We start from the raw sequence: 15,547 nt of genomic DNA, 5'->3' as shown, positions 1-15,547 counted from the left end.
GGGAAAATAATAAGTACTTACATACAAATAATAAATTAAAAAGGGGGAAAATACAATTGCAGACCATGAATTTCTTTAAAAAAAATAAGGAAAAACATCTCTTACCATTTGTTTTCTGAAATTGACCTTTCAAGGCAAAAAATGAAGTTGTTTGCTTCTGGCCTAGTCTTTCCACTTCAGGGTCCCCATTGTCAGCAACTTAAGACTGTCCCTGGTCATTAGCCCTGGCCACCACCAGGAGTGGGGAGGTTGGATGAAGAGTCAGATGATGCAGAATGCTAAAGGGACTCATCAGGGGATACCTGAGCAGGGGATAAAGCAAACTTTGGAAAAGAAGTATAAAATAAATATTAATCCATTTTTCATATTAAAACCCAGTTATCTTTTTTTTCTCTGAATTTGAAGGAGTTCTTTGACCTATTCTGAATGGAGTGTCCAACAGTAAGTGAATCTTACATAATTCCATTTCTGAAGACCAAGCCCTCTGTATACTTCAAGAAAAGGAAACCAACTTTTTTGTGTGTGTGTTTTCATAAGTACCCAGTGTTTAGCTCCCACTTATAAGTGAGAACCTGTGGTATTTGGTTGTCTGTTCCTGTGTTAATTTGCTTAGGATAATGGCCTCCAGCTGCATCCATATTGCTGCAAATTTGGACATAATATTTGTTCTTTTTATGGCTACATAGTATTCCATGGGGTATATGTACCATATTTTCTTTATCCAGTCAGCCTCTGATGGGCATCTAGGTTGATTCCGTGTCTTTGCTATTGTGAACAGTGCTGCGATGAACATGAGAATGCATGTGTCTTTTTGGTAGAAGGATCTGGAAATCAGCTTTTATTATCAAATGACCTGAACGCCAATCTAATGGTTGATCATAGATTTGACAGGCTATTATTTCATCTGTTAAATTGTTCAGTAAAGTGTTTAGAGTGTCAATTACATGCCAGGCAATCTTGTAGGCATTTTGGAGGCATCTGAGAACTTAAACACAACAATCCCTGACCTCAGGGAGCTTATCATTGGGCAAGGGAAGACAAACAGTACAATAATAAATAAATACATTATTTACTATTCAGAAGGTTCTAAGTACTATAGGAAAATTATAACAAGGTAAGGGGGGTAAGAAATAAGGGTGGGGATAAAATGGGTGTTGCAGTTTTAGACAAGATGGTCAGGTTGGACCTCATTGAGACAGTGAAGTGTAAGGAAAGCCTAGAAGGAGGTAAGGAAGTTAGCCACACAAATATCTGGGGAAAGAGATTTCTAGATGGAGTACTCAAAAAAAAAAAGCAAGATAAGAATGGTTTTTATATTTTTGAATGGTTGAAAAATCAAAAGAAGAATAATATTTTATGACATGTGAAAGCTATATAAAATTCAAATTTCAGTGTACATAAATAAAGTTGTATTGGAACACAGCCATGCCCATTTGCTAACTGGCTGCTTTGGTGCTACAAGGGCAGAGTTGAATAAATGCAACATAGACCACATGACTCACAAAACCTAAAATATTTGCAAGGGCATATATGGTTGCAGAAATGTAGAGGTGGCCATTTCATTGGTATTGCCAGGGCAACACATTATCAAGAAAGGCAACCAGTCAGAGGTACAAGTTGCTCTTTGAAGGACAGTTTCACAACTTGTAACAACTTTTAAAGTCTTAGGAGTTTTACTAGAAGCCTTTGTTCAAATTAGTCTTCCGAAAACAGTGAACAGAACAAGTTGGTAATAACTAGGAATATCCACAAAAGTCTCTACAGTGCACAGAAAAACAAGTTTTATATTCTAATGAATGTTATCAATTGAACACCCCATGAAATCAGAATTTTTGGAACAAGTTGTATAATGCAGAAAGGTCTCTCTCTCTGGGGGAGCCTCCCGATGAGAGAACATCTCCTTTATCTGTTTCTGAGACTCTTTATGTTAAATATGAAAACTTGCTTCTTTTTAAGGTCAGGCTCTGGAATTTCATGATTTAGCATTAAAAGCAAAATGGCAGGGCAGCAGAACTCAATTTTACTGGTAGAAAAGGAATAGAAATGAATGGGAACTTATGTAGTCATACAAACAGCATAAAGCATTCACCTTCCACATCTAATACTGCAGAGGAAACACTTGCTGAACAATGAAAACAACACAGAGGACAATACAGCCAAGAAGCACAGACAGGCCATTCCCAAAAATGTCTGGTAGGGAGCTAGATGCAACTTTTCTGAGATGTGATCCAATAAATTCTATTTTATACTTGAGCCAGATTTGGTTGGGGTTTTATAACTTACAACTGAATAGTTCTAACATGAGGACAGATCCCAGAGAGAAAGGAAAGAAAGATCCACGGACTTGGTGGGACTTAACATAGGATGGGAAGGAGGTGGATGGCTTACAGGAGGTTTCTAGAAGGTCACCTATCAGAGATGTGATAAGCAGTGAATTCTTGCACAGAAACAGGAGCACCAGTAGAAGGGAACCAGTCTGGGGAAGCTGAAGAATTAAGTTCTGCACCTGTTGAATTCGAAGTCCTGTAGATGTAGCCCATAATCACTGCTGAAATATCAGGAATGAATGTGAGTGAGTGGATGAGATGTCCACTGAGGAGCCATCAGCATAAAGCTGTAGTTGGAAACTGTTACAGTAAGCTCCCTGAGGAGACGGGGAAAGAAAAGAGGACTGAAGACTTCATCCTAGGAAAACCCAGTATTCATATTTAAGGAGTAGGAGGAAGAGTCATGGAATATGGGAAAAGTGGTTGGAAGGACTAAGAGAACAAGGAATATACAGCGTCCTAAAACGTGGAGAGGAAAGGGTTTAAGGAGGCAGGGTTGGGGGCAGAGTAACAGGGATCAACATTTGGGTGATAGGATTATGTGGATTCTTCCCCCAAAAGTTACAGAAAACCCACCTCTGAATGCTTGAAAGCAGGTAATGAATAAGGCAGAGGTTATGGTGTCATATGATATTGACAGGCATACAGTCAAATTTAGATCACCTACTTTACAGATCTCCCATGCATATTCCTGTTCTCTCTTCCCTTTCCCTAGTACCTCAGTGACCCCTGCCAGGCAGAGTTGCTAACTGAGATGCCTGCAAAGGCCTGATGTTTCCCTTTGTTTCAAATTCTTGAGAACTAGTCTTTCTCCAAGATGCTAGGAATTAGGGGCTGCTACTGCAGGGACCTTAGAGGGCTGGGAAGTCTCGTTCCTCAGAAATTCTTTGACCAACTTGTAGAAGGTATTGTCTTGACAGCTGAGTGCCAAACAGCAGGCTTTACTTTAGGTTCAGACTTGCCAGGGTTCCAAAACCACAGCACTGAGTTCAGCCTGCCAGCTGAAGAGGGGGCGGGGGATGGTGAACTCCTACAGATTTGCCCTGATCCTGCCATGGCTCTCAGACCTGTGAACATTTTAAGTAAAAGTCTCTTTTGATGGAGAATACAAGATATTCTATCTTCTACTTCAAAGTCTGACACAATTATTGTGTGTTCATGACGTACGTATTAGGCCACTCGCACATTGCTATAAAAATAGTTGAGATTGGGTAATTTATAAAAAAAGAAGATTTAATTAGCTCACGGTTCTGCATGTACAGGAAGCATGGTGCTGGCATCTGCTAGGCTTCTGGAGAGGCCTCAGGAAACTTACAATAATGGCAGAAGGGGAAGTGAGAGCAGGCGTGTCACATGGCCAGAACAGGAGCAAGAAAGAGAGAGAGTGGGGAGGTGCCACACACTTTTAAATGACCTGATCTCGTAAGAACTCACTCCACTATCATGAGGACGGTACCAGGGGGATGGTGCTAAAGCATCCAGGAGAAATTTGCCCTCATGATTCAGTGGCTTCCTATCAGACCCCACTTCCAACATTGAGGATTACACTTCAATGTGAAACTTGGGTGGGGACAACATCCAAACTATATCAACATCTAAAGGCCTAGGTAGCTCACAGTGAGTCAGTTAAGGAGGATGTCAGACCTGGGTAAAGAGCGAGGGTGGAGAACATTCATTCATTCATTCAGCATGTGCTATGTACCATGGTGGACACTCAGGATATAATGATGAAGACAGACATGATCCTCCCCTTCATGGAGGTTACAGCCCAACAGGGAGGCAGGAAACAGCAAGGCAAAGGAGATGGAGGTCAACAGAAAGGGACCTACGTTAGATAGGGTGGTCAGAGGAGGCCTCATGGAGGAGGTGACATCTAAGCCAGTTATCAAATATGAGCTATTACTGGATTTCCCAATGGGGGAAAGGGCACAGCATGAACAAAAGCATGAGCAAAAAGGCCCCTTGTCAGCAAGGGTTTGCTTCTGTGAAACTGAAGGAAGATCAGAGCGGTAGGAGGGTGGTGAGCCAGGGGTTGGGTGTACTGGTGTTAAGTGAGGAGGAAGGCTATGATGTGGAGTATGGACTTTATTCCATGTGCCTCAGAAAGCCACTGAAGGTTTTAAACAGGAGTGACAAGCTGTGGCTTGGGTTGTAAGATCCTTCTGGCTACTGTGTGGAGAATACAATGGAGCTGGTGGAGAGTGAGAAGCTGGGAGACCAGTTTAGGAAGCCATTGCAGTGGTGAGGTGAGTGGGAACGGTGAATGTCAGAAGCTGTTGCATTGTCTGGTGTAGCATAATGGATGGGGGGGATTATCCTTTTCAAATTACACTTTACTCTCTTTTCAGCCATTATTTGTGGGTGACTGAGACTCATCCACATGAACTATTCACCTTCGTATCTCCTGTTTACAACTCAGCATTGCTGGAAGAGCTGAACAGCCACTTGGATCATTTTTCAATTATAGAAAAATAAATTCTAAGCCTGAGAGAAAGAGTGCATGAGAAAGAAAGGGAGGAATATAGCTGCTAGCAGACAAGACGTATACTTCCCAGCTCCACCACTGTGACTCTTTTAATTCAAAGAGATTTTTCGATTTTCCAGTGAGATTCTGGCCTCAATTCTTGTCCTAGGCTCAGAAAAAGCACAATAGTTTCTTTATACATCTTTTCTTTTAAAAAGCTCCCTGGAAAATATTGTAAATATGCTACTATATTGAGGTTTGATAATAAAGGGAAAAATTTTGCTCTTTATACCCATTTCTAGTTGTACACCTTGTTTCTCTTTATTTCTCATGTTTGCTGGGTCATTCCTACTTTAGCGTTGGCGAGTAAGAGCAGCAGCCTCCTGGGAATTTAGTGCTCGGTATCTAATATTCAGTGCTGGGTGTGGGTGTTAGCAAATGCTAGGGAAAAGAAATCTCTGTCATCCTTCCCTTTCCAGCTGTAATCATGTAGAGTTTCCCTAGTGGCATTGGTGGAACCTGAGACCTGACCTCATTGGTCCCACTAATGACTAGGTAGGAATAAATAATTTAGATTGTTAATGAGGGTTTGAGCTATTTCCCCAATGAGCCCAACTTTCTGGCAGCCTCAGACTTTAGAGCTCAGTGGAGTATGTTTCTAAAGTTGCTGCCATTTTCACACCCTTTCCTCACAGTTGGGAAATAGTTGGAATTTGGTTTTTAAAAAAAGTATGGATCTCCTGGAGATGGGCAGTCTTTGATAGCACCCTGGGAAGTAAAGTCTGTCCTAGACTGTTCATTCATTCCAGGCATTGCTAAAGGAAGCGATACAAAACAGACCACACTTGTGAACCTAATTTCTGATTTGAACTTCTTTTCCACACAATTTATAAGTTAAATCACTGTCAATCTGTGATGAATCCATTACGATCTCCTTTTTCAGGAGTTGCGCCTAATTAGGGGGTACTTCTGACATGCCAAGGAATGAGTGGTAGTTAGCAGATCACTTCCATGTCCTTGTAGACCCACACTGGCGTCCCCTGGGCCATTCTCATCTCTATCCACTTTTTGGTTCTTGGTGCACAGGTTTATAGGTTCTCTGTGTCAGGGCTGTACTGCTCTTAGTCATACAGGAAAGTCCCACTGCTCCCACACCATCCAAGTGACAAGAGCTCCATGGCCTCAGGAGCCCGGGGGACACTGATCCTCTGCCACAGTGTGGCCTGTGAAGCTGGGCAGCTCAGCCTCATCTGCTTACATAAAGGATGGCAAACATGGACCTACCTGTCTGCACTGCAGCATTGGAGACCATGTTTTCAACACATGAACTTCTGGAGGATGTTCAAACCATAGCAACTCCTTTTGGGGATCTCATAGACCAATGGTTCTCAATGCTGGTCCCTGGATTGGCAGCAACAGCATCACCTGAAACTTGTTAGAACTGCACATTCTCCAGCCCCAGCCCAGGCTTACTGAATCTGAAGGCCTAGGGTTGGGCCAGCAATCTGTGTTTTAACAAGCCCTACAGGTGACTCTGATGTGCTCAAGATTGAGAACAGCTGTCTCAGAGAACGTTGTGTGTTTCCTTGTGCTGACTTCTTCTACACATGAATTCCTAACTTGAGCCCATTCCTGGGCCACTGCTCTGCCCTTCCTCCCTTCAGGACCATTCATTTGTTTCTGCTCAACCCCTGAGACCTTAGCAACAACCCAGGCACACCCCTGCTTCTCCTGCAGCCTGCACAGCAGGATCCCCCGAGAGGCAGCCTTCATTTGGAACAATTTTTTCCCACTCCTGTTTCCCAACCTTTCGGGCATTGAGTTGACTAAATTCGGAGTAAGAAATAGGCCAAATCCTCTGTTCCACAAAAACTAATTACCTTCGCTGTCCTCCTCGGTCCTACCCTGTGAAGTGGGGGAGTTCTTTTCCTTCCTTTCCCAAGCACATTCCTCTGTGTTGTCCATGGCCCTCTCCACTGGGCAGGTGGCCCCGAGATGTTGGGACAGGCTCACGTCCCAAGTTAGGTTTCTGGCTCCTCTGACAATCTCTGGCCCTGGAGAGAGAAGCATAGGAACATTGAAGCTGGCCGGCTTTCATCAACCACTAATGCTGCAGCATAAGCATCACAGTTTTCCCTAGGGGGTGTGTATCTCTACTCTTGATTTATGCTCTTTTCTTTGGTGATTTTAGCTTTTCCAGGGATTTTCCATGCCTTCTCTTTCTCCCTGCCTAAACATAAGCGTAAACCCACTTGTTCAATCCCCACCTCTCAGAGAAGCTCCAATTTTGCATTTCTTGGGTAGCCCCATTCTCTGTACCCCATAGCCAACATGGCCAAAACTCAGCATTTCACACTCCACAATAAACCCCCTTGTTCTCTTGCATTTCCCTTGATCCTTTCCCAGCCTAGTGAGTTCCCATCACCCTTTGAATCTCAGTTTTGACATCAACCACGTGCAGGTTTCCCTGACTTTTCCCCACATACAACCAAGCCTGGGCACTGTCCACTGTGCACCTTCAGTAGCTTTTTAATGTGGGCCTCTGCAGAGCTCCTCCCCAGCTGGGGCAGGATCCCAAGGGTCTGTCTCTCATTCACCTTTGCACCTTCCAGCCTAACACAGATGCTCATGTCAAACCAGTATCGTAGCAGCCTAGAAAGATCATCCCTTTTCCTAGTGGGCTACCTTATAGCTGCAGAGCTGCCATGTCCAAACACACTGAAAGAGGTATAAACACACTTCCAGTCACCCCTAAGAAGGCTGGAAGCCCAGAGCAGGCCCAACATTTTGTACTAAGTCACCAGGGCAATGGCTACGCTCACATCCTATTCACAATTGGCTTCCTAGATGACATTCACCATCTCATGAGGCTGAGAACCCTAACCAGCTATTTACTATTTCATCACATTGAGGACCGTAACTTTACTAGTCCAGAGACTCTTGCCCTGGAAGAGCCAAGTTGCAAATCTTTATGCTTCATGGGAGAACTTTCTGGAAAGTCTCAAAGCCATCAACAGACAGTTTACATTCCTAGATTCACATTCCCTTGCTGTGTCCACCAATCCTAAACTATTATGTCACAATCCTTACCCAATTCTAATCAAGCCTCCCTCTCCTACATTAAAAGATCTCCCTTAAACCAGACGTCAGAGTCTTCATAACTAAGACCTTGTTCTTCTCCTACTGAAACTTCCTTATGGTGGAAACTATGCACTCAGCTTTGCCTTATTATCAAGTAATTTGGGGAGCCAGCATGCAACAGGGCATTGCTTACCTAGGCCTTTTCTGCTTACCTAGGGGATTGTTACTTTGCATTCAAAGGTTTGCATTCAAAGGGAGTTTTGTTCTCTCAGCGTCTTCTACAGTGAGTAAGTTCTACATCTTGATGTAGTAATGCCTATGTACTCGAAAATTCGAACAGCCATGGAGACAATAGCCAAAATGCTTTCGTCTCTTGATCAAAATAACCTTCGGCTTCCGGCTGCAAAGAGCATCTGCAGACGAAAGACGCGATGATGTGGAGCCTTCTGAGAACCGACCAGCAGAGGGCGCTCTTGAGAAAGAAGAACGATGTGCAAGATTGTTCCTGTCAGGGATGGCAAATTCCACACAGGAGTCACCACTTAGCTGTAATTATTGTAATGAATGGTAAAGGCAAGTGGACTTCCACAGGACATGAACCAGAACAGCCATGGAGTGATAGCGGTGCCAACTGCGGGAACCCAGCGGAGAACCTTCCCAAAGTGGTATTCAGGCTAGGATTTCAAGCCTCTAGTGGGGTTTGGCCTTTTTACCAAATCTCCTGAAATAACAGAATTTCCCCCAGTAATTCTGAGCCCTGTGGCCTTTAGGACATGCCATCTTGAAGTCCTTCTGAACTACTCACTCTGGGGTTTCTGAGAAATTATTCTGAAACAGAAGGTCACTCTAAGCCAGAATTGGCAAACTTTTTCTGTAGAAGGCCAGATAATAGATATTTTCACTTTTGTAGGCCATACAGTATCTATGACAATCTTGCAAATAGAAGAACTATTTGGCTGAGTAGCTGGAACTACAGACATGTGCCATTGCACTTGGCTCGGAGTTATCTCATTCTGATTCTGTGGGAGCTCAGTGCCTTTCCTTGCGTTGGAGCTATTTTGTAACTGTAAATTGTAGATAACTGATAGCAATGCAACAGAATCCTTGTTTTAGACACGCAACTGAATCCTGTCTAGTGGAAGCTCAACTGACTTGTCTGCCCTTCAGTAAAGAAGCCAGTTTTGCATCCATTTGGAAATTCATTTCAGTATTCCTGATCTTTAAATGTCTCTTTTTAAACTTTTGCTTTGACCAATTGTAACATCACCCTGGTTTCCAAATCTGTTTTAGAAAGCTATCTTGGGGCAGGAACCTTGTAGCTTAAAAGCAGGCACAGAAAACATGAAACTAATGGGTGTGACTGTATTCTAATGAAAATTTATGGACACTGAAATTTGAATTTCATATAATTTTCATGTCACAAAATATTTTTAAACAATTTTCCATGATTAAAACAGTAAAACCATTATAGGCCATCTAAAAACCAGCCAAATTTGGCCCATAGGCTGTGGTTTGCCAGTTCCTGCTCTGAGCCAACCCTCAGCCCAACTTCTCAACTCCATCTGTAATGCCCATGTCTCTCTGAGAGAATACCTTTATAAATTCTTCTTCCTAGACCGTGTAGAAATAGTTATCCACCAAGAAAGATGAAGGAACCAAAACATCTCTTTCAGGTCCTACCATGTCTATTACTAAGCAAAGTGCTGTTAAAAATTCTGACTGAGTTAAGGGATTTAATAAAAACACATGATTCTCAAGGGCCAAAATGACTGCTCTTTCTGGTGTGAATACTAACTGCATCATGCATTTCTTGCCAAGGAGGAGTCCCTTTGCTGACTTGGCACCAGATTAAGGGAGAATGTGAAGGTGGAGCTGGATCTACTGAGGTTTGGGCCCTCAAAAGAACCTTACCGGTTGAGATTCTGGACACGTGACTTAACTCTCTAGCTTCTGTTTCCTCTTCTGTAATGTGAGGGGATATTATTATCTGATAGGGCTTTTGGGAGGGGGTTAAGAGCCAAAACACAGTAGGCACTAAATTGATGTTAGCTTTTATTACCCAACAGACAGAGATAAACCCTAAGAAATGCCATGTCTTTCTGTGAGAAAAGAGGTGCTCTTCAGTGTTAGTAATGGGATGTAATAGGAATGGATTGTAAGATCTTGGAGAACAGGATACAAACTAAGTTCTTCTTTTTTCTGAATTTACTTAGCTTAACTCAGTGCCTGGCACCTGAAGTGGTCTCAATTGTAAGGAAAAACCTGTACTTCAATAGAAAACAATGCATTGTTTACAGTATTACTCTTCCAAGTTATCTAATTCTTTTTTTCTTTCTCCCTTTTTTTCTTAGAAACAGGGTCCTGCTATGTTTCCCAGGCTGGACTGGGCTCAAACAATCCTCCTGCCTCAGCCCGATCTTCCTTCCTCAGCCTCCTGAGTAGCTGGGACTATAGGCATGAGCCTCAGCACTTGGCTCGGAATTATCTAATTCTGATTCTGTGGGAGCTCAGTGCCTTTCCTTGCCTTTGAGCTATTTCGTAACTGTAAATTGTAGATAACCGATAGCAATGCAAAAGAATCCTTGTTTTAGACACGCAACTGAATCATGTCTAGTGGAGGCCTAACTGACTTATCTCCTCCTTTGTGAAAGAGGCCAATTTTGCACCCATTTGCAAATTCATTTCAGTATTCCTGATCTTCAAATCTCTTTTATTTATTTTTGCTTTGGCCAGTGGTAATATCTGCCTTGTTTCCTTATTAATAATGAGTTAGATAAAATCTTTGACATGTGTTCATTTAATACCTATGTGAGAGTCATGATTTCACTTTTGTTTTTGTGGAAAATTGTCTTTCAATATGCTGTTTAATTATGAAATTGAATTCAGGAACATTTTCCTAGAAAACATTCGAACATGGTCCTAGGGAATGACCTAAAATACTTCCTTGTTGCCCTTTTGAATCATCTCCTCTTTCCATTTATGTTCTACTCGTGAATCTGCCACTACATTTCTATGTAATTTTGAATGGCACTTCAACTTTCCCATCTGCAAAATAGGGAGTGGAACTAAAAGGCAATCTATAAGACAGCAGTTCTCAAACTCCATGGTCTAGGGATTTCTGCACTTCTGAAAATTATTGAGGACCTCCTAAAATTATCAGGGCTTTGGCTTATGTGGGTTGTAGCTCTTGTTATTTGCCATATTAGAAATTAAAACTGAGAAAATTTTTAAAAATGTATTTATGAGGCTGGGCATGGTGGCTCACGCCTATAATCCCAGCACTTTGGGAGGCTGGGGTGGGTGGATCACAAGGTCAGGAGTTCGAGACCAGGCTGGCCAACATGGTGAAACCCTGTCTCTACTAAAAAAATGCAAAATAAGCTGGGCATGGTGGCCTGTGCCTGTAATCCCAGTTACTCAGGAGGCTGAGGCAGAGTTGCTTGAACCCGGGAGGCAGAGGTTGCATTGAGCTGAGATCGTGCCACTGCACTCCAGCCTGGGTAACAGAGCAAGACTCCATCTCAAAAAAAATGTATTAATTCATTGAAAATAATAATAACAAGCCCATTACATGGTAACATAAATAACATATTCTTATGACAAATAACTATATTTTTCGAAACAAGAAAATATACAGTGGGAACAGTGGCATTGTTTTACATTTCTGCAAATTTCTTTATTGTCTGGCTTAAGAGAAGACAGATTCTCGTATGTGCATTTGCATTCAATTTGTTGTGATGTCAATATGTAGCCTCTAAAATACCCAATTATGTTCATGAAAGAAGGCAAGTAAAAAAGGCAAATAACATCATAATAATATTATGAAAATAGTTTTGACCTTGTAGATTCCCTGAAAGGGGCTCAAGGCCCCTCAAGAGTTACTGGAACGCTCTTTGAGAACTGCTGTTATAAAGTAAACCAAGATGACCTAGAGGTGGGAGTAGTGATTTTTTGATGATGGGCATGCCAGTACATCATGCTGGTCCCTTCTTAGAGTGACAATTGGCTTTCCCAAGCATTCTGGAACAGCCTTTCCTTGTGCGTGCACATACGCAAGTGTGTGCATGTGTAGCAGCAACTGTTGATCTGTGCTGGGATTCTGTGTTACAAGCTTGAGTGGGACATCACATATCCCTGGAGTAGGGACAGGAAATGGATTGACGGTGGGGGAAGGAGATAAGCTCCATTCTTTTTTCCCAAAGAAGCTCTGAGTGAGTCCTCGAAACTGCATTTGCAAGGGCCTTTGTCCTAAAATTCTTTCTTGATCCTTTTCTCAAATCATGGCTTGGAGAGTGAAGCCTCTGGAAGCTTCTGCTCTTACTCAGATGACCCTGCTTCTGACCCTTGGAGGGTCACTGGGCTCTGAGATGACAGAGAAGCAGGTATTGGAAGAGTAGTCAGTAAAGGAAGAGAGTTTTCCTTCCTGAAAGTCCTGAAGAAAAAAAAAAACACTCTGTGCCTTCCCTGTTAGAATCACACTTCTTGTTCTTCCTTGCACAGGCTCCTTGATACCAGGAAATATTTTCAGTGCAAGATGAACCTGGAAGCTACTGCTGATACTTTCTAGGTACCAAATGACCACTGTGAAGAAAAGGTAAATATTGACATGAGCTCACTGATTTCTTCCTTTTAGAGAAGTAACTCAGAGGTTTGAAGTTTATAAATAATCCACTTATTCTATAAATAAGAACAGACTCAGAGCTTTTATTATCACCTCCCTCTTATGTACTTACATTCCAATTTATACTATAAGATAATAGTTAAGAGTTAAATCTTTGGAATCAGGACAAACCTAGGTTTATATCTTTGATCTGCCACTTCATGGCAATGGGAATTTAGAGAAATGTCAACTGTTCTAAACCCTAAATTCCTCATCTATAAAGTAGGGGTGAGTTACTTTGAGATCCCCACAAAGCAGAGCCTGAGTCAAGGACCTGGATGCAAGTAGTTTATTAAAGGTAGTGTTGAGGGTGATCCCAGAAAGAAGCAATGTAGGAAGAAAGAAAATGAGGCAGATTTAAGTGAGAAAAACAATAAGACATATTATTGGTCTGGTTACTGTTGTGGCTGATTGAGGAGTGAGTATCCTCTTAGGGATGCTCAGAGAAATCATATAAAATGCACCCAGAGATATCCCTCTGAAAGGGTAGGAGCCGGAGACATTTCTCCAGACTCGTCCCTCATTGGCTGAGGATTGCCCCAGGGGCACCAATTTTCACTGGGAAGAATGAGCTTGCAGAGAACTCTCCACTGCAGCTGTGGCTGAAATCAGCAGTGGATCATGGATATGTCATGAGGCACAAAGCTATCTGCTACAGGAGATAAATAATGCACGTGTCCTAGAGTTATTGTGAAAATTAGATGAAGTGCTGTCTATAAAATGTCTAGCATTGTGCCTTGCTCAAAGGTAAGTACTAAGTAAGCGTTCACTTTATTGTTGTGGCTGCTGTTGTGATCATTATGATTATTATCATTGTATGTTCAGGAATGAGAGAGATGAGTGAACCCTTAGAGGGTTCCAAGAATGACATATAATCTGCAGTCTATCTCTTCTATGCCACAGCCTGTATGATGATTTACCATGACCAATGGCCAATTGTTGTGATTATTAGGGGTCATTACACTACTTTTACACTCTCATCCTCTTTTTGATGTTTTGTCAAAATTTGGACTCAAGGAGAAGGCATATTCTGTCAGTTGTTTGTGATGGAAAAAAGGTTGCTATTGTGCTAGAGCAGCGCTGTCTAATAGAACTTTCCACGGTGATGGAACTCTTCTATATCTGTGCTGTCCAAAGACAATAGCCACTAGCTGCATGTGGCTTTGGGCACTTAAAACATAGCTAGTTCAGCTGAGGAACTGAATTTTTAATTTTATTGAAAGTTGTAGTTAATTTATATCTAAATGTAAATAGCCAAATGCACACACAGGGAAGGGCAATTAGAGATAGTGTTCCCAGCAGATAGTGGAAGGGCCTCTTCCCCAGGGGCTAAAATTAAGGTGATGCAGCCAGCAATGTATTTCCTCCAGCCCCTGGGCCTGAAGCCCATGAGATCTGACTTCCAGGTTGGTGCATGGTGGTATCACCCAGGCCAAAGGGCTGCTGGCTGAAGAGAATGTCCCCATGATGTTGTGAAGACATGGAGCCAGTAGAGGTTTGAGGGGGAGAGGTGACAACCTCCACTCAGCTTTGGCCCATTGTTTTGTGTGCAGAGCCAATTGCCGACCCCTTTGCAGGGGAGAGCTTCATTCTCAGCTGCCCTACAATGAGGGAAAGATGAAAGAGAGGCCCATCCGCCCAGTATTGTCTACTTCCTAAAGGTTACACTACCCTAGAGACAAGATTCTTGGACGGACGCAGTGGCTCATGACAGTAATCCCAGCACTTTGGGAGGCAGAGGTGGGCAGATCACCTGAGGTCAGGAGTTCAAGACCAGCCTGGCCAACATGGCAAAACCCCATCTCTACTAAAAATACAAAAATTAGCCAGGCGTGGTGGTGGGCACCTGTAATCCCAGCTACTCAGGAGGCTTAGCCAGGAGAATCCCTTGAACCCGGGAGGCAGAGGTTGCAGTGAACTGAGATTGTGCCACTGCACTCCAGCCTGGGCAACAAAAGTGAAACTCTGCTCAAAAAAAAAAAAAAAAAAAAAAATTCTCATTTAAGTATGATTGACTCCAGCATCACCTCCTCTGGCTGTTCATCACTTCTGCCCTCCCTTTGGCTTCTGTGTCCTAGAATTGACCACTTTGGTAACTGACTATTCACTTGTCTACTTTCTCCATTAAACCACGAGCTCCATGAAGGCAGGTGCCATGCCGTCTACCCTAGCACAACGCTTCAAACACAGTCAAATACTCAACAATACTTACAGCAAGGGCAACAGGAGTGGAGAGAGGAAAAAGGTTCATATTTCCTGAAGTCATTCACAGACCTCATGGAATTCAAGCTGGACCTTGACAGAAAAGCAAGTTTAGTTACTCAAGGAGTTGTGTAATGACATTCCAGAGGGGGTAACATCAGAAGCAAAGGAGGAGACTAGCCAGGCATGGTGGTGGGTGCGTGTAATCCCAGCTACTTGAGAGGCTGATGCAGGAGAATCACTTGAATCCGAGAAATGGAGGTTGCAGTGAGCTGAGATCACGCCACTGCTCTCCAACCTGGGCAACAGAGCGAGACTCTGTCTAAAAAATATGTAAAAAGCAGCAAAGACAGGGAAGTGGGATGAACTCACAGCACAGTGAAGGAGACAGGATGAACTGGAAAAGAGGGTTTGGAAGGCAAGGCGGGATTAGCCAAGTGGGGCCTCTCAAGGGCCTTGAGAGCCAAGTAGTTGAGATTGGACGTGATGTGGTTGACAAGAGCACCATGAACCAGAGAACCTTGGGTTTCTGAACATGGTGAAAGATGAGGTAACATCAATAAATCTGTTAAGATGTGGTTGGCATCAGTTATTTTTTGCCTTTAACTTTCAATCCTGCCTCCTCTAGCAAAAGGACTTCAATTTCCTTAGAACCACTGTTCTGCCCACATGGCCCAGTGACTCTTCCTCTATCCCTAGGTCTAGGGGTGGGCGAGCACAGGAACCAGATCTAGCCAATAGTGTCTTAGGAAGGGTTCCAGGGATATAGCCAGAGGCTTCTGCTAGAGCTGTTGTTATCTTTCTTCTTTGATC

Source organism: Pongo abelii, chromosome 15 (assembly GCF_028885655.2).
Source record: "Pongo abelii isolate AG06213 chromosome 15, NHGRI_mPonAbe1-v2.0_pri, whole genome shotgun sequence".
Lineage (NCBI taxonomy): Eukaryota > Metazoa > Chordata > Mammalia > Primates > Hominidae > Pongo > Pongo abelii.
This window is presented reverse-complemented; position numbering follows the sequence as displayed.